At 44.6% G+C, this 19,322-nt stretch overlaps 1 protein-coding gene across 1 annotated transcript in view; it reads right to left on the bottom strand.

The window, feature by feature from the left end:
- The window catches only part of RHBDF2 (rhomboid 5 homolog 2), a 73,356-nt gene that overhangs the window by 38,290 nt on the left and 15,744 nt on the right, over positions 1 to 19,322 (bottom strand). The window contains exon 2 of the mRNA XM_066588136.1: positions 2,790 to 2,909. The gene's annotated coding sequence lies outside the window, so the exon portion shown is untranslated. The remainder of the gene's footprint in view (positions 1 to 2,789; positions 2,910 to 19,322) is intronic.

Here is a 19,322-nt window from a genome sequence, read left to right as displayed (position 1 = left end):
TCAGTGTTTAGCTAAAAACATCTGTGTACCTCTTGTAGCATTTCTAGCCTGCTGACCCGCCCCCCCCCCCCCCCCAACAGTAATTTAGGGACCATAAAACTTTCACTCCGCTATCAGTGCCTAGACAAAAAAAGTTTGTTTGCTGTTGCAGAATTCCTTTCAAGTGTGAACCAATCACATCCATATCTGTGCCTTGTCATAAGTATATGTTATAAGTGTGTATAAATATTCATGACTCTTCAGATTCAATCCATAAGCCTGAAGAAGAACCCTGCGTTGGTTCGGAAGCTCGCTATTATAACATCACGTATTTTTGCTAGCCATTAAAAGGTATCATATCCACAAGATTACTTGGGTTCTCTTGCTGGGAACAATCACATTTTTTTTTATAGTCCAGTTATCCACAAGCTAGCCAGAAGCTATGCACTACCATCTCGTCCAGTAATGCCCCTACCCCTCTGCCCGGTCTTAGCGTATCCCAAGTACATAGCCCTGTGCCCACTACTGCCCCTTGCAAAACTGTCACCTACTGACACGCCGCCACCTATAACCCTGCTGCAGTCTGGTCTGCTTCAAAGCTGGAGCCCAAGGAAGCTCCAGGGCAATATTTACTCCAGTGGCTATTAAAAAGAAACCATAGACGGACGCTGTGCTGCTTAGGTCCACGTTGGATGGTAGTTGGGCTTTTCCTATAGACATATTGCCGACTGTATTGCATTCCGGTTGTGTGATTTCATGTTCCCGCTAATGAGGAGCGCCTTCCGAGCTCTCTGCGCTCAGTTAGGAGGAGCGCTCCTCCGAGCTGCAGGCTGACAACTCAAGGAGGGAGGAACGCTCCTCCAGAGCGCTGTGGAGACTTATGTGCTGCGGCAGAGAGCCGAAGACGGAAGCTCCTCCTACACTGGCTAGTAGGCTCTGACTATCAAAAACACGGCCGCTGTCGAGGTATTGAGCTCTAGGTGGGCTAGCTGCCTTTCCACTGCACTTCTGCCCCAGGGCTAGCCAACACAATTCCAGCTGTTGAGGGAGGGGCAGCCTCCTTCCCCATAGGCCCTCCTCCTGAACATAAATAGATGGTTGGGGGTAGATACTGTATCTATGTAGTAAGCTTGGTCCTGTTATTGTATCTATACAATTAGCTTGGTTCTACTACCATATCTACATAGCAAGCTTGGATTTTGTCATCTATGTATCAAGCAGCAAAGTGTTGCAGATTTGCAGCAATGTCACTAAAAAGTGAGATTTTGTCACGGTTTTGCAATAATTGCATTTTAAAAAAAATGTGACTTGACCATGCTGTGTGAATACAGGGGGTATTCTGGCAATTCAGACTGACCGTTTTAGGCTTCATAAGGTGATAACATGTAATATTGCAGTATTATGTTATGGCTTGTTTTACAAAACGGCAGAGATTTTCCTTTACCTGCAGGCTCCTACCCTCTCCCCCACTTTGTTCTTCATTGATATCAAATGTTAAAACCTGTATGCCCTTCTTTTTCTTGAAAATAAAATGTAATGACACAGTTTGTACTGTCGTGAATGTGTACTAGCCAGTAGTTGGCAGTGGGGCATTGTGGGAGATGTAGTTTGGTGCAGGTCAAAAAACAAACAAAAAAAATAGACTAGCGTTCAGCTTAAAAATTGGAATAATGGTGATATATGTAAACGTTACGAAAATTGTGAAAATTTCACCCAGTCTCCAAATATCTCTTTAATTGATTGCCCGCTTTTGATGGAACATTGCCAGCTCCCTAACTGCTCTGCTCAGCAGCTGCAAAGGCTTAAAAGGGCTTTCTGGGGATAAACTATTGATGACCTATCTTTACAAGATCCTTTCCTCAAGATAGGTCATAATAGGCGTTTTCCCCGCTTATCAGCCGATTGAAGAGGCCAAGGCAATTGAGTGCCTTAGCCTCTTCTCAGGCTAGTTACATCACATTCATTTGTCACGTGACCTCAGTACCATTCAAGTTAATCGGACTGAGCTGCAATACCATGCACCGCCACTATACAATATATGGCACTGTACCTGGATTGGACAAATGATGGCGGCGCTCACAGGAGCGCTGCTGTCACATCAATTGGTGATCAGTGGGGATCCTGAATGGTGGACCCCCACAGTTCAGCTATTGATGACCTATCCTGAGAATAGGAGATCAATAAGTTTACTTCTGGAAAACCCCTTTAAAGCTGAGAATTGCTTAGCAGTCACTTGACTTCCTGTCTGAATATCCACTATTTGATAAAAATGGATTCCCACTTTATATATTATGAAAAAATAAACTAAAGTTAAGGGTCCTGCTCTTTCAGGGTCAAATACATATAAGAGGAAAACAACGTGTAGGTACAGTACAAGATTGTATCTGTACTCAGACGTAGGCTTGGTGTAGCAAACAGACTTCGAAATCGTCTGGCTTCCTTATCAGTTATATCAATGGAGACGCCTACAAGATTTACCAAACAACGTTAACTAGCAGAAGGAGAATCAAATAATTAAGATGATTAATAAGAAAGAACAAAGTCTGGAAAGAGCATAGACTGAAGGCTCACTGTTACAGTAGGAAGCCATCAACTTCCTATGGACTTTTCTCCAATACCACAAAACTTTCAAATCTGTAATAAGGTACCTTAATCTGTTCTGCAGACATAAAATATAATGGTCCGGTTCAAGTAAAGGCATCCCGCAGAGAGTAATTCGTGTCAAGCAGTAGATGGCAGGACATAAATTGCTCTTGCCAAGCCCTGTATAGTAAATTATGTGCAAAGATACGGAGAAGGGTGCAAAGTACCTGCTTGTCAGTCTTGCCCAAGATCATCCGACTCGACCAGTGGGCTACTTCTTGCACTGTAAACATCAGCCGTTTCCAATCCCGTCCAAGATGAGTGGCTTGGCTCCAGCAGCCCCGACGCTGTAGAGGGGAAGTTGAAGATGTGAGTAATAAGACGAAGTTATAGACCGTGATGGCACATGTAGAAATGTAATGGTAAGAGACAGCATTTGGAGGGAGTGGTATGGCACAGAAAGGGTTAGGGGAATAGACACTGAGTTTAATGGAAGGTCAGAGGAAGGAAGTGACCATATCATACATACATGGAATACCAGGATGTCCCCTCCCTAGAGAGGCACAAGACCAGATACACAACAGGGCGCAGCCGGACGAAGATCCATATAAAGTACAGTCCTGAACAATAGTACCAGGGAAAGCTTGTGTGCTAGTCTGTCAATACTTGGCCCAGTGAGTAGAATGCACTCTGCAGGGAAGGAAAGATGGTGCATGGCCTTCTACATCACAATATGGCTTACGTTTTAATGCACTGGTTCTTTTCTCATCTTTTTCAAAAGCTCAAGAACAAAAAATCTCCAAAAATCTGTAATTTGTGAACAAGTCCTTAGCTGTCAAAAAGCCCCACAGCGGGTTTCACCCAGATTTCCCACTGCTTAAGAAGGGCTATTCGCTTCGGAAATCCCTACTCTGTATAAAAAAAAAGGAGCCTAGATAATAAGCTGATCATATATTAATGTCCTACTATTGACATCCCCAGTAAATACCTTTAAAAGGGGTTTTTCCCAAAGACATCCTGTCTGTTCGCTAGGGGTCCGACCTCTGGGACCCTCCAATGATCCCGAGATCGGCACTCCCAATGCCCTATGTAAATGGAGAGGCAGTGTGTATATGGGACGCCAGTTTCGTTTACTTTTATGGGATGGAGGAAGATTGCTGAGCACACTGATATCCCTTTGTCTCTAAACACTGAGTGAAATGGTGGGTAGAAGAACCAGCCTGGACACAGTACACATGGTAATAGTCCCCTGCTCGGCCCTACTTATAATCCGGAGAAGTCCAGGGGTGCGCTTTCTAAACTTACCCGACACCCAGTTTCCTTGCCGTCAACCCTGGAAGTCAGTGATCAGTCTGAGTGAGACTCCTCTTCAGTCAGTGCGTGCCATAGGTAACAGTAAGAGTGTACTATCACTGACAGAAGAGCCACATTCATAGACCGAGCGCTGACTTTCGGGGGCGATGGTAAGGAAATGGGGTATGGGGCAAGTGCACATCCCTGGACTCCTCGCTCCCTGTCCTATTAGCACCATAACTTAGAATATGCTTACCAGATGTGACAAGGTTTCCTTTAAAGAGCATTTTTATGCATAAAAGAAAAAGCTACCTTTAGGCTGGGTTCACACCGGGCGGAATTGCCACAGAATTTCCGTGCAGACCTTCCTGTTGGAGATTTTGCCGGCAATCTTAAACCCGAGCCTAAGCAGCAAAGTGGATGAGATTTGCAAAAATCTTGTGCACACACTGCAGACAGTCTGTTGCAGCCAAGCCACGCTGAAACAGATACGCTGTGTGGGATTCAAATCCGCAGCATGTTAATTTTATCGCCGTTTCCGCTGCTGGTTCTCTCCTCTCTATGGGGAGAGACGGCAGCAGTGGAAGACAAAACCCGCACCGGACGATGTGGGTTTTGAAGTTGCCTTTTTGCCACTGAAATCTCGCAGAATTTCCGTGCGGTCCCGCTGCAGTCATTCCTGCAAGTTTTCCGCCCAGTGTGACCGCAGCCTTCATGTTGGCTGGTAGGGTAAAAAAGCTTTTACCGTATTTTGTTTTATTTAAAAAAAAATACAATCGTTTTATTGCCCCCTTACTACTACAACCATACAAACAGGTTTGGTAAGATATGCCTCAGGCTGGGAGGGGTGTTGCTATTGTAGAAACTACCCTGTCTGGAGTAGAGAACAAACAAGACAGAGGTTTTCTGCAACTATAATACCCCCCACCATCCCGGATCGGCTTATTGAAAAGGCAGTTGCACTCAGGTAAGCTTAACATCCTCTTCATTGCATACCAAGCACAGCGCCATGCACTGTATAGTGGCTTTGGCTGGTAAAGCAGCTCAAACATATTCACTTGAAAGGGGCTGAGCTGTTCTCAGGTCATCTGCCTGAAGGTACTGGCTTGAACACAGTTTGCAGCACTCATATCAGCCTCTTCCAAAAGCTGCTCAGTGGAGGTACTGTAGAGGCCTGAAAAAGGGCACTACATAGCGCTGTTTAGCTGTGGGGAACGGTAATATAACCACTGGCCCTAGGGCGTTAATCTGAGTCATTTTGCACAGGTGATGCAGGTAACCTAGCAACCAGTTAGTCATTTTTATTCAGCTGCAGAAGTTAGAAAAAATGCTTTGAGACTCAGATGATGCAGGTAGCCTACCAACCAAATAGGTTGTGATTGGCTGCAGAGAGACTGGTCAGGTGACAGAGGCGATAAATAGCCGGACAACGGTCGCAGGAGGCAGAAGTGGCAGAGAGAGAACAGGCAAAAAGCAAGAGAAGGAGAGAAACGAGAGAAGCAGGAGAAAAAAAAAAAAGACAGGAAAAGAAAAAGCAGAGAAACTGGAGAAAAATCAGAAAACAGTGAGTAACAGAGGAGAGTCAGCTGTGACAGTGAGCAGAAGAGAGATAAAAGAGCTGAGATGGAGAGGGAGATAATGAAATATAGAGATGTAAATATGAAGAAAAGAAATTCAGAGTAAGCTTCCAGTATATAAATGTGATAGACACAAGTACCTTGATTGTTGCAAAGTGTATATCATTTATTATTCACTATATGTGTTGAAGAAAATTACCTCATCTCCCTGTCTGATTGAACATCATCGTGTTTACAACAAATTAAGCAAAATATCTGTCTGTGTGTTATTCAGCACCTCACTACTACAAATCATGCCCAAGGGCACTGGCGTCCAAACTAAAAAAGAAAAACGCTAATTAACCCAGTTATAGTAACAAGCAGCAGACCTCCACTGATCACATATGGAAGACCTATCCTAAGGTCAGGACCTAAGGCTGGGTTCTTACAGGGCGGAATCCTGCGGTTTTGCTGCAGCAAAAAAACCCGTGAGATTTCCGCCGGGAAAGCGCAGCTTCAAAACCTGTGGCACTTAGCCGCAGGTTTTGGAACGGCTAGGGTACATGCTTTTTTCTGTTGCAGCCAGCACTCCCATGAAGAGCAGCGTGGTCGCGACGGATTGGCTGTCCCATGTGGACGAGAATTTTGACAAATCGCGTCCCCACGGCTGGCTAATCCCGGAATTAGCAGCCACAGGCGGATTTGCCGCAGCGAAACTCCGCACTGAATTTCCGCGGCAAATGCGCCCTGTATGAACCCAGCCTAATAGTCATAGTCTGGAAAGAAGTCTGCCAGATTACAAGTTTCCCTCCAGCTGATCCTTTGTTCTAAATAAACCTCTTCCATTATTGTATTCTGTTGTCAGGTCATATCTACTTTGTTTCCCTTACTGGGACCAATCACACTGAGTGTCAATGAACAGGTATGGAGTTTGAAAAACTAACAGGCAATATGGCCTGAAATGTGCATGACTGTCTGCAAAATGACCATTCATCAGATGTTAGGTCAACAGTTATTCAGCCATCCCCCTATTTCTATCTAAAGGGCCATTTACATGTAACGATTGCTGCGCAGAATTTGTTTAAGCGAATGAAAATGAGCGGTAACCGTTAGTCTAAATGGAAAGCCATTCCACACTATTCATGTATTTTATGTGTCGCTCAGTTCCAACCAGCATAAAAATCATTGCTGGTTCACTCACTTCACTGCATACACACGCTCCCCACTCAGAATGTGAAGCACTGAGCGAAAAGTTAGCGATCCTCAGCCTGTCTCAACGTCCTGCAGGAGCAACTAGCGGTGACGTCGCTCACTTATGCACTCGTTTAGACAGTTGTCCTATGTAATGGTACCATAAGGCTCAGTTCACTTCTGCGTTTTCCCCCAATTTTTTTTGAACACACTAAAAATCAAAATTACTGAAAAAAAAAAACTGAAAGGAAGCAAACTGAAGGCCTTCAGTTTTTTTGAACTGAACAAATTCCGCTCCGTGTTTCATTTATTTGTACATTTAGAGTCTCTAAGATTATTAGAGGAGGGTTAATGCCTTCCAGAACTGAACAGCATCATTTTTCATAAACCAATTAATACATGTTTTTGTAAGAAATGAGAATAATTTAGTGCTGCACTAAAAGGCTGTGTGGTGGGTCGGTTTCCGGACAACGATCAGCACATCAACTGTTAGAATACTGGATTGTGTGTGTATATATATATATTTTAGAACTTGTAAGATTACTCCCATCCCACGACATGCATATCTGTTGACATATCTAAATGCCGGCTGCATCATCTACTCCTTGAGTGCTTCTAAGGATAATACTACAACTCCCGAAATGCCTAGCCACTGGTTCAGCAGATGGATGCTAAAATGCAATCCTTAGCTTTATTTTGTCCATCTGTTAGGAACTTAATGGAAATGAGATGAGTTTGTGTTCTCCGGAGAGGATTCCTGAATGGGACATACAGTAGCACTTACAGAACTAGTTACATAGTCCATCCCAATGAACTCAGCTTGTAGACATGGGTCCAAGTTAAAAAGTGCTACTCACCCCTACGCTAACCTACCTTGCATTTATAAGAATTTACTTTCCTAAAATCAATTTCTTTAGAATGGAAGCCATGACAAAGTATGCCGGTAACTTTGCACAATGAATCTAGGTAATGTCCAACAAACCCCATGAGCTTATAATCAGGTCCATCAGGGTTATGAAGTGACAAGAGCTCTGCATTCTGCACTCTTCTCATCTTCAAAAGTGATGGAACATCTTTCAGAAGCTCCAGCCCTATTGGCCATGTAAACAGAGCCTAAGCTGCTGATAGTGTTTGCTAATGCAACTGTCCCCCCCCCCCAAAAAAAGAGAGCCCTTGGTAAAAACTGCTGTATTGGTGGTCACAGCTGTTGTCACTTGGAAACTGCTATAACTGCAGGACAGCTGAGAAGAATTGTTCAGGAAAGCAGCGAGAACCCCCTGCAGGGATATATTGTTCATCACACTGTCTGACGGAGCACTGGCATGGTTGTCAATCAGAGCTCATCTCTGGAACATTGTAAAATGTGAGCTTCATAGGCTCCCATGACAGTTCGCTCGAACAATTCATACAGGCAGAGAAATGTTTACGGTTTTGTTCGTTCTTTAGTCGTACACATTCACTGTACAGTAAATGTAAACATCTAAACAATTGCCGTTCACGCACAATGAGGGAGCGATGATTTTTACGCGTGCATAAAATGGAAAAAGATGCGAACGAATTCCCGCTCAATCATTGGCCATGTTTACATTGAACGTTTAGCGTTCACATTTACGTGATCCAATGATTTTTGGAATTATAATCTTTCCATTTAAAATTGGGAAAAAATAAAAAAAAACCTGTCTATGACCTTCAACCAAGAGAAGGGAAAGGATGTGGATGTAGGGAAGTGGTACAGGCAAACTTTATAACTCAGGTTCCCTACAATTATGCAAAGGTAACCCCCTCCACCCACAATAAGGGCATAAGCCAATGTGCGCCATAGGGGAAAAAAAATTCTTCCCAGAACTTAGTGCTGGTTAGACTGGATCAACATTCAAGGCAAGAATGATATATTTCCATAAATATTGATGCTATTTTGTTTTAAGAATTTAAGCCTTCATCTAATTACCAGAGCCGTGAAATGTGGGAAAGCCAAACCTCTGACTCCACAATTTTCCCAGCCTAAGACTTTTTCACATAGGACGTGTGATAAAACTTAGGCCAAATGCCCACGACTTGTACCGCGGTTCCCGCAGCATAAATCTGCGGCGGAGTTCTGCAGCCATTAGGTTCCATTGAACCTAATAGCTTTTCTGCCAGCCAATGCCAACAACCATATTTGTATGAATATATATAATTAATTGGAGAATTTGTTGCACGTTTACATTGAAACAAACTTGGTTGAGTTTTACCATTTTAATACAGTAAATGTATTCCTTAGACTCGAGAGCCCCGTCTATTACTCATGTCTTCTGAGTCAAAATCCTGTTTTGGTGAAGTCTGAGTCAGTAGAAATGTATCGACGCCGTCTTATAAAAATAAATAAAATCGGCTATTCAACAAATTCACAGTTATTCTTGTAAAGGAGCTTACTGACTGATGATTGAACCTTTTTTCTCCAGAAGAGTAATGCCCCCCCCCCCCCCCAGTCTTCTGAAGGCATTTTACATGGAAAAACTTTTCACTGTGTTCTGTTTACTTACAGAGGCTAATCACTACCCCCCCCCCCCCATAGATGTCTTCTCCAGACCCAAATGTCATTCTTTTAAGCTTTTCTCATAATTAAGCTCCTCCATGCTCCTTAGTTGCTGTTCTTTGTACCTTTCCTAACTCTACAAAATCCTTTCTACGAATTACTGCCAAGATCTGAACACATTCCACATGAGGCCATACCAATGCTTTGTGGAGTCGTCGCCTTTGGATAGGTCATAAGTAGCTGATTGGCTGGAGTCCACCACTTGGGACCCAGACCAATCAGCTGTTCCAATGCCCGCTGTCACCAGCAACACACACAGGGTATAGAGCGGAGTCAGGTCACACCAACCCTTGTAGTGGCCAGCACTGGTAATTGTAGGTGCAGTTCCATTAAAATCAATGAGACCTGTAGCTGCAATTACCAGTGCTGGCCACTACACAGGGGTCAGTGTAATTTGATTCCAACCCGTGTGTTTTGCTGGTGACAGTGGTCACTCAAATAGCCGATTGGTCCGAGTTCCAAATGGCAGATCCTGGCCGATCAGCTAAGGATAGGTCATCAATAAAAATGGTCTCTAAAACCAGTTTAACACTCGACAGTTTCCTGCTGACCAACTGCTTCTAAAGGTGATTTAAGATGGAACGATTATTCTTTAAATGAGCAGGAAAAAAAAAAAAGCGATAATCATTCGGTCTAAATGCGAGCCAACGACTGAACACCGAACATTAATCTTCACTTTTCGTTCATTTTATGTAGGCAGAAAAATCATTGTTCGCTCGTTCACTTATCGTTTGGTTTAAGCAGCGCTCTTTCATTCTGTCATTCACTCAATACAGTGAATGTGAAAGACTGAACAATTCTTATTGGAATGAACCAATGACGTATCTGCCTGTATAAACCGGCTGCACGAGAAACGATGACGTCACTCCCTCGTTCAAACGATAATCGGCTCGTCTACGATGACCCTTAGTCTGACGCATGCAGATTATTATAACTTTACATTTACTCACACTAATTTGCCAAGTGGATGCCCAAACGCTCAGCATGGGCTATTTACTATTAAAAATTCATCTGATTTCTGGTGTAAATTGAGAGACAGAACAGTCTTACATACTTTGCGCCATATTTGTAAAGTGTTCTAGCCACTTGTGAACACTTTCGACGTGTCTGAAAAAGGGGCAACCCTGTGTGTTACACTTTGCACATATCCTACACGTGATTTTTGCGATAAAATGTGGCGTCAACTAAGCCAACCATTATAAAGTAAGACTAGCCAATCTACAGATACTCCAGATCCGTGGTCCAGTACGAGCCCCTATGGATAGATCATTTTCAGAATGTCTCGTCCAAGTTTGTACTGCCTAATTAGACGGGATTAGTAAATCTACCGCAGTGCGTCCAAATCGGATTATAATTTATAATACTCTTCCAGAGACTGCACTATACAGTTTGGTCATCTTCAAAAATAGAAACAGTGCTAATAATTCAATTTTCTACCTTGAACCTGGGGGCACGTCACAGACTGCAATTATAAATGAGCTCATCAAGTCAAGCTGCGCTTTTACAGAGCGAGTTATGAAGAATTTCCCCAACAACAATTTGTAACTTGCCGAGGGAGTGAAATATTTACGTGACTTCTAGAGAAAGTTATGACAGCCGTATCATGTGATGACAGATACAGGATTATTTCACAACCATCACTGTCAGCCGTCAGCTCTTCACCTCAGCAGATCTCATACCCACCAGTCAAATGACATCAAATAGAAGAAATACTGCTTTATCTCTGGCTTTGAAACAGAGCACGTCCTTACAAAAACAGAGCCAATTCACATGGAGGGGAAAAGATTAATCCTCTACTGTACAGAACAGACAAATGTCCACATAATGTCTAGTCATTGCCTATAGGTACTTCTAAACTGCCCAGAGACATAAGATTTACCAGGGACGGAAAAGAAAATATTTTGGGATCTTCCGTGCCCCCTGCTCTAGTCTTGCCCATGTTGCCACCCCATTTAGCTCTTCTCTCTAGCAGTTCTGGTCACACTAACAAAAGGAAGTCATCAATTGTTGGGCTCCAGTACTAAAGACCAGCCAGCTATTCCTCTCCCAAATCGGGAAGGGTACGCCTGCCCCCTACAGTGTCAAACAATGTTGTCATGGAATATAAAGTGTTAAGTTTCAGAATGCCATACGTGTATGTTTCTTACCTTGTATTGGACTATTGGCCCTCAAATAGAAGACTAAAATCTATGCTTTGTAGTGCCGGGAACTAGGATTTTAAGATAAGAAGTCAACAGACAAATTAAATAAGGCTGAGCTATGTTAACAGAGAAGACACACAATTATTATAGAACTATTGTCTAAATACAACAGCAATATCTTGACTTAGGTCATTTCTATGTCTGAGACGAGCCTTAAAGGGGTTGTCCCGCGCCGAAACGGGTTTTTTTTTTTCAATAGCCCCCCCGTTCGGCGCGAGACAAACCCGATGCAGGGGTTAAAAAAGAAAACCGGACAGTGCTTACCTGAATCCCTGCGCTCCGGTGACTTCTTACTTACCTGGTGAAGATGGCCGCCGGGATCTTCACCCTCGGTGGACCGCAGGGCTTCTGTGCGGTCCATTGCCGATTCCAGCCTCCTGATTGGCTGGAATCGGCACGTGACGGGGCGGAGCTACGAGGAGCCGCTCTCCGGCACGAGCGGCCCCATTCAGAAAAGAAGAAGACCGGACTGCGCAAGCGCGTCTAATCCGGCGATTAGACGCTGAAAATTAGACGGCACCATGGAGACGAGGACGCTAGCAACGGAACAGGTAAGTGAATAACTTCTGTATGGCTCATAATTAATGCACAATGTACATTACAAAGTGCATTAATATGGCCATACAGAAGTGTATACCCCCACTTTGTTTCGCGGGACAACCCCTTTAAGAGCTTTGGGAATATTTGGTAGATGTCAATAAGTCAAACTACGTAACTCTAATCTTTGTACCAGGCAACATTTGGATACGCCCATTCTTCCTGTATAAGAGTTGGCAATGTTGATAATAAAGTAGAATTCATTGAGTTCTCATGGAGAAGTGTCTTGACATAACATGGAGTGATTTCATGCTATTGATAGATAATTGCCAGCAAATCTTCTCATCACGGGCTTCCATATCTACCAATTTGGCACCTGGCAACGAGGTCATCAGATCGGTACTGGTGTGGTCCGATAACAACGCTAAAGTTCCTGAGGGGCAGAGTCTCCCACCCACTACATGCTGCACATTAAGACCTCCTGTCCACAGGTGATATATCATTGCGTTATCTGCGGCGATAATCCACACGCGGGTAACACAATGAACACTTTCCATAGGATAAAAAGCGCAGCCCGATGTACACGAGCGGAAAATCGCCATAATGATAGGTTTATTGTGGAAAATTGCAGTGACTTTAGCATTCTCCCGCGGCGGAAATCCACTGCAGGGAAACACTACACCTGTGGACAGGCGGCCTGAAGTACAAAATACTTATGATAAAACACTATCAAATTATTATAACCACCAGCTAATATCCTGAGTAACCACCATGTGCCGCCTAAACAGCAGCTAGACAGGCTGGTTGTCTTCCCCCTGGTTCATTTTCATGGCGAGCTGCTCCACTGTAGCGTATCCGTTATCCCTCGCGCACCGTCATAGCAGACGTTCATCTCTCACATCAATGGCACGTGGTGGATTCAATAGTAATTGTGTCCCCTATACTGGCCACAGTAGTAAAAGGTGCCCCCCCCCCATAGTAGTCCAAGTAATAGTGACCTCTCCCCCTCCCCATTGGCCTCTGGCCGGCTCACTCAAGGCTCTTTCACACAGGAGTACATCGGCCCTGTTTTCACAGCTGGCCATTATACGCCACCCTCAGTTCAGGACGACGTTTTTCCACTGCGTAAAAGCGCCCAGCCAGCCAAGATAATGCATATGGTGCGCATTCTGGTTGGGCGCTTTTACGTCCGCTAGAAAAGATCGTTCTGGAACTAACTTTTCCGGCCGGAATACGGCGGCGACTACATAGACTCCTATGGGAGCCTATGACAGCTGGCGGAGAAGGGAGGGAGTTTAGCAGCATGACTGCTAAACTCCCAACCCCCTTCCCGGCTGTTTGCAATGAGAGAGGGCGGGAGCTAGTTGCTAAGCTCCTGCCCTGTTCCGCCCCTTCCCCTTGCGGGGAGGGGGAAAGGGGGAGGGGGAAAGGGGGAGGCAGTTTAGCATTTCATAATATGAAATGGCAGTGTGGATTCGGCCCGCAGGCCTTGTGTTTGACGTGTGACTTAGCTGGTGAGTGAGACTTATAACACTGATTTGGAATTAAAAACCAAGCCAGAATCAATACATAAACAGCTGATTGCAACAATGATTGGTAATTGAAAACCAAGTTTATAACAATGATTGGGAAAGACCTGTATAAAGGGTCAGACATTGATTTGCAGGAATACTGCCATCCAATAGGTGGCGCTGCAGAGGTATGGTTCAATCCTCCTTATTTACATATATTTCCCAGAGGAGCATGCATAGCCTTATAAGTCTCCTCCCTCACTTTCTAGGTGCTCTCCATGATGATACCCCTCCTGACCCACATCCATAGGCCTCTCACTAGTCAAGCCAGAATCCTATTGCGCACTGATGAGGGTCAAAACCCCCCAAAACAGCCATCTGTGTATGGATTCTGGCTTGGTTTTTAATTCCCAATCATTGTTATAAAGACCTGTATAAAGGGTTGGACATTGATGTACAGAAATGCGGCTATCCAATAGGTGGCGCTTCCTTATTTGCATATTATATATAAACACAATTATATATACTGCTGAAGGAAGTGACAGCAGAATGATGGGTGAAAAATATGTTTATTTTTTTTTTGCACAAGGCCACAACATAACACAATGTGCAAAAAAAAAAAAAGTTAAAGGGTCTGAAGACTTTCCGAACACAATGTATGTAGGTGGTGTGATAATATATGAAATACACACCCCTACATACTCTGAGTCTGGAAAGTCTTCAGACCTTTTACATTTATTTCATTTTTAGGTTGCGACCTTGTGCATAAAACAAAAAAACTATGCATTTCCCCCACCATCATTCTGCACTCAATACCCCATAACGACAAACTGAGAACAGACTGCGCATGTTAGCATGTGAGAGATACGCTATTGTGTGCAGTAGTTTCGCTGCCATGCGATATGCCGGCATACAGCCGTGTGAGCCAAACCATAATTACTTTTGAGATGTTTCTACACCTACAATTGGTAAATTCAGTCGATTGGACGTCATTTTGAAAGACTTGTCTACATAAGATCTCACAGCTCACAACGCATATCAGAGCCAAAATAAAACCCATGAAGAGGAAAGAACTGCCTGTAGAGCTCAGAGATCCACAGAAGACTACAAGAAAAAAAAAGTTCCCACGAGCCCAGCAGCCTCCATAACTCTTAAATGGAAGAAGTGTAAAACAACCAGGACGGTTCCTAGAGCTGGCTGGCCCACCACCTTAGTAATCAGGAGAGGAAGGCCTTGGTAAATGTTGACCAAGAAGCAAATGGCCTCTGTGGCAGCATCCAAAGATCCTGGGTGCAGATGGGAGAAACTTGCAGAAGGTGAACCATCACTGCAGCCTCCACCGATCTGGGCTTTATGGCAAAGTGGCCAGAAACAAGCCTCTCCTCAGTAAGACAGGAAAACTTGCCTGAAGGTTGCCAAAAATCACCTAAAGGTGTTTCAGACTGCGAGAAAAGACTCTCCGGTCCGAAGAAACCAAGATTAAACTTTATGGCCTCAATTCTAAATGCCCATTTAGACAACGATTATCACTCAAAATTCGCTTAAAAGCCGTCTTTTGAGCGATAATCGTTGTGTGTAACTGCACTGACATCGTGCAGTTTTCGTTATGCCATCGCTCATCGTTGTCTTTCAGCGTGCTGAAAGACAACGATGAGCCTTATCAGGGATTCACAGCGGGATACAGCTGATACTATTGTTTCAGCTGTATCCCGCTTCCTGATGACCAGCTGGGTATGAACAGAGCGGTCCAGCTCTGTTCCTCATACCCCGCTCGGATCGCTCGGCTGTATAACAGCCAGGCGCTCCATGCAGAAAATATCTAGATGCAGAAGACAAGCGAGAACACTCCACTTGTCTTCTGCATCCTCCGCTCCGAGCGCTCGGCTGTATAACAACTGGGCGCTCGGAGTGGGGAACAGCTGAATGCAGAAGACAAGCGGGGACACCTCGCTTCTCTTCTGCATCCTCTGCTAGTAGCGCAAGGTGATTGTTCATCTTGAGCGATCATCTTGGGCTGCAAATGGCAACGATTATCGCTCAAAAGTCGCTTGAGCAACATCTTGAGCGATAATCGTTGATGTCTAAATTGGCCTTAAGTGTTGTGTCTGGAGGTTACCAGGCGCCGCTTATCACCTTCCAATACCATCCCTACAGTAAAGCATCAGGCTGTGGGGGCATTTTTCGGTGGCTGGGACAAGGAGACCGATCAGGATTGATGGAAAGCTGATTGGAGCAAAGTACAGAGGTATTCTTAATGAAAACCTGATCCAGAGCACAAAGGACCTCAGACTGGGCAGAAGGTTCACCTTAAAACAAGACCAAATAATGCAGCTAAAGGCCCATTTACACAGATGATCGCTCAAATGACAGTTTGAGTGAAAGCTTTGAGCGATCATTTTGCATAAAAATTAATTGGTATTTAAGTAGGAACTCAGCTACTTAAATACCAATTAGGTATGCAAATGAAGCCTTCTATGAAGGCAGTTAATAGCCTGAGGCTATTATCTGCGCTCGGATCCTTTGTTCTCCATGGGGAAACAATGCTATCAGCACTCCCCGTGGAGAACTACTCATAAAAATGAGTGACAATTTTTATGTTGGACTGATTTTAACGATCAGCCGAAAAGCTGACGATGGGCGCACATTTAAACGCACCGATTATCGCTAAAACGATCGCCAATTAGTGATTTTTTTAGCAATAATCGTCCAGTGTAAATGGGCCTCAAGATATGACAGGAGTGTCTTAGGGAAACCTCTGTGAAGGTCTTTGAGTGGCCCAGCCAAAGCCCTGACTTAAACCCAAACATCTCTGAGAGCGCTAAAAATGGCAGTCCACAGACGGCCCCCATCCAATCTGACAGCTTGAAGGGATCTATAGAAAAGAATGGGAGAAAATCCTCAAATCCACAAATGCAAACCTTGTGGCATCTTACCCAAGACGACTGGAGGCTGTAATCTCTGCAAAAGGTGCTCCAACTAAGGCCTCACGCTCACTGAAGGATTGCGGGAGTACAGAGTTTGAAAACTCGAGTGCCCGCAAGCAACTGCGTAATCCCGCTGCGGAAATCCCGAGATCTCCAATAATACTATATTAATGGAGACCTCCCGCGGCGGAAAAACGCAGTGATTTAGAACATGCCACAATTTTTTTCCTGCGGCAGAAATCCGCAGCAGAATTATGCATATGAGCGTTGAGCTGTTAGGTTCAATAGAACCTAATGGCAGCGGTATTCTGCCGTGGATTTACAGTGCGTGAATCGAGGTGAAAATCCGTTCGTGGGCATTAGCCCAAAGTACTGAGTGCGTGGTGTGAATACTTATGTTAATGCAAAATGTTAGTTTTTATTTTTAAAACATTTACAAAGATTTCTAACATTTTGTTTTCAGTTTGTCATTATGGGGTATTGAGTGCAGAATAGTTGGGAGAAACTTGAACTTTCGTGTTTAATTTGCACAAGGCCACAAGATAAGGAAACAAAATATATATACACATACATACACACACACACAATGGGTACGGAAAGTCGGCACTGTTGTACCTTGACGCCACCGGAAGTGGTGGGTGTAGCCAAGTGTTAGGGAGCTTGACAGCCAGGTCACACCCCCAGTGCCCAATTAGCTGCACTCAACCCTCTGGCGCTGTGTCTTCTGCTGGGCTGCAGAGAAATGTTCCCTGACGACTGCAGTGAGTTACTCTGGCGCTCGCTATGGCTTGTCCTCTGCTCGTGCTCTCTCCCAACCCTGGTGCTCGCTGTGGCTTCTCCTCAGCTCCTGCCACTCACCCTTCCTTTCTGCCTTAGTTGCCGAGTCGGCCGCGCTGGTGGGGGGAGGCGGGGACTTAAATGACCAGGGCGGCAAGGTCCTGCCAGTGGCGGCAGGAGGTGACGGGCGGCTGGGGTTCTGACTGCAGGGGAAACGGGCGGCAAGGTCCTAGGAGCGTGCAGTGACTTTTGCCTGGGATAGAGGGTTAGTTTCACAGTTAGCCTTACATTATTAGGTGTCAATGCTTCCATGTAAATGCCGGCCAACAATCACATGGAAGCATTTACAGCTAATAATGTAAGCCTAATTGTTAAACTACCCCGACCCTAAATCCCAGCACAAACTCCTTCAACGGTGCACTCTGCCTCTGAGCTGTGCAGGGTCACCAGCCAATCGGGAGCTAGGGACCTGACAGGCGCGTGCCTCCATCTAAGCCCTGTCAAACCCCTAGCTTCCGGTGGCGTCAAGGTACAACAGTACTCGGAAAGTCTTCAGACCTTTTTAATTTGTTTTGTGAACTAGCAAGTCAAAAGTTGTTCCATAAAGCCAACTCCTGACCATATACGCCATTAGTGTATATGGACACCATAGGAGGGATCTTTATCCTATGAGCTACAACAGAGCGCCACCGAGTCTAGTGGATCCAGCCTGCTCAATTTGAATAGCCATCATGTACTAATAAATTTATCCTGAATCCTAAAATCGTAGCAAAATTCACGCTCCACCTGTAGGGCAGATTGATCTGCCACTTGTGTGCCCACCCTTAGACTTCTGTGGCTGGTATTGCACAGCTCCATACATTTCCTAGATAGCACAGAGTGATGTGTGTATGAGCTGCAAGGATGACTGACTGCGTTTTCATGGTCAGCTATTGAGAATTTCCATAACTCATAAATTGTCACACTAAGCTTACAATGCTGCTTCTGTTGGCCACAGTAGGGGAAAGTGCAGTCAGAGAATAGGAGAAGTCTCATGGAACACTAAGAATAAAAGGGGTTTTCCAGTTTTACATGAGTAAAGCCTAGTCATTGTGTAACGGAGATAAAAAAACAAATTAATTTTTAACTTAAAGGGGTTGTCTGGTTACAAAATAAGTTTTTAAAAATTGGTTTAACACTGTTAAAGTCATTTAAGCCGAGGTACTTGCCCGTCCTTAGACCGGGTGATTCAGTGCTGCAACCATGCGGGTTTCTTGGTCTCTGCTGTGAAACGAACCAACCAGAGGCCGCAGAGTAACGGACTATTCTCCTGACATCTGGACTATTCTCCATGATGCCAGGAGTTCAGGACAGACATGCTGCGGCCTCTGATTGGCTGTAGAGGTCATGTGATGTCCATTTAACAAGGCAGAGGACCGTGGGGCTGCAGCACTGGATCGCCACGTCTGAGGTCGGGCACGTACGTCTGCTTCTATTATATTTACAGCATTGGACCTACTTTTAAAAACTTGCTTTGTAACCGGACAACCACTTTATGGGTCTCCAGTGGTCACTTACAAAGTAGCAGCAGATCTTTAAAGTTGTTTCCCCCTAATTAGTCAGAGCATGGCTTAAACGCATTTCATTTATCCTATATTTATTAATTATATGGTTAGAAAAATCTGCTTAAAAAATTTCTCCGATCGCAAAAATCCCATCTTTCCCAGCGTCCAACTAGAAAATATATTTATATGCCCATTTAAATGGTGGCAGAGACTCTAGTCTTTTACCAAAAAGCCACAGACAAAATAATAGTATGTAGACACTGAACTATGTCCAACCAACAAGGACGACGCTCGAGGCAGACTGTCTAGGAGCACGGGTCATGCCCTACTGTCTCTGCGCCTCCGATCAGAGGCCAACGCCTTGTTTGCTCCAGCTGGGATTCACATGAAGCAGACTGTTCTGAAGAACATACTGGGGAAGCCTTCCAAGTCAGAGCCCCCTCCTTTACAATGGCCTCTTATTCACACCCTCAAGTGCGTGATAGGGGAAGGGGGGCGCAGATGGAGCGGGGGAAGGCAGAAAGGAGCCAGTGTCCCTGGCACTGCCCAAATCCTGGAAAGACAATGAGCCACATGGCATCACCCACTACAGACAGACAACAATTCTGCAATGTGTATCAGGTCTGCTAAATGCTAAGCATGATTACTTCC

This window comes from Eleutherodactylus coqui, chromosome 13 (genome assembly GCF_035609145.1).
Source record: "Eleutherodactylus coqui strain aEleCoq1 chromosome 13, aEleCoq1.hap1, whole genome shotgun sequence".
NCBI lineage: Eukaryota > Metazoa > Chordata > Amphibia > Anura > Eleutherodactylidae > Eleutherodactylus > Eleutherodactylus coqui.
Note: the sequence above shows the minus strand (reverse complement) of the source record. Positions and strands in the feature narration are given on the sequence as shown.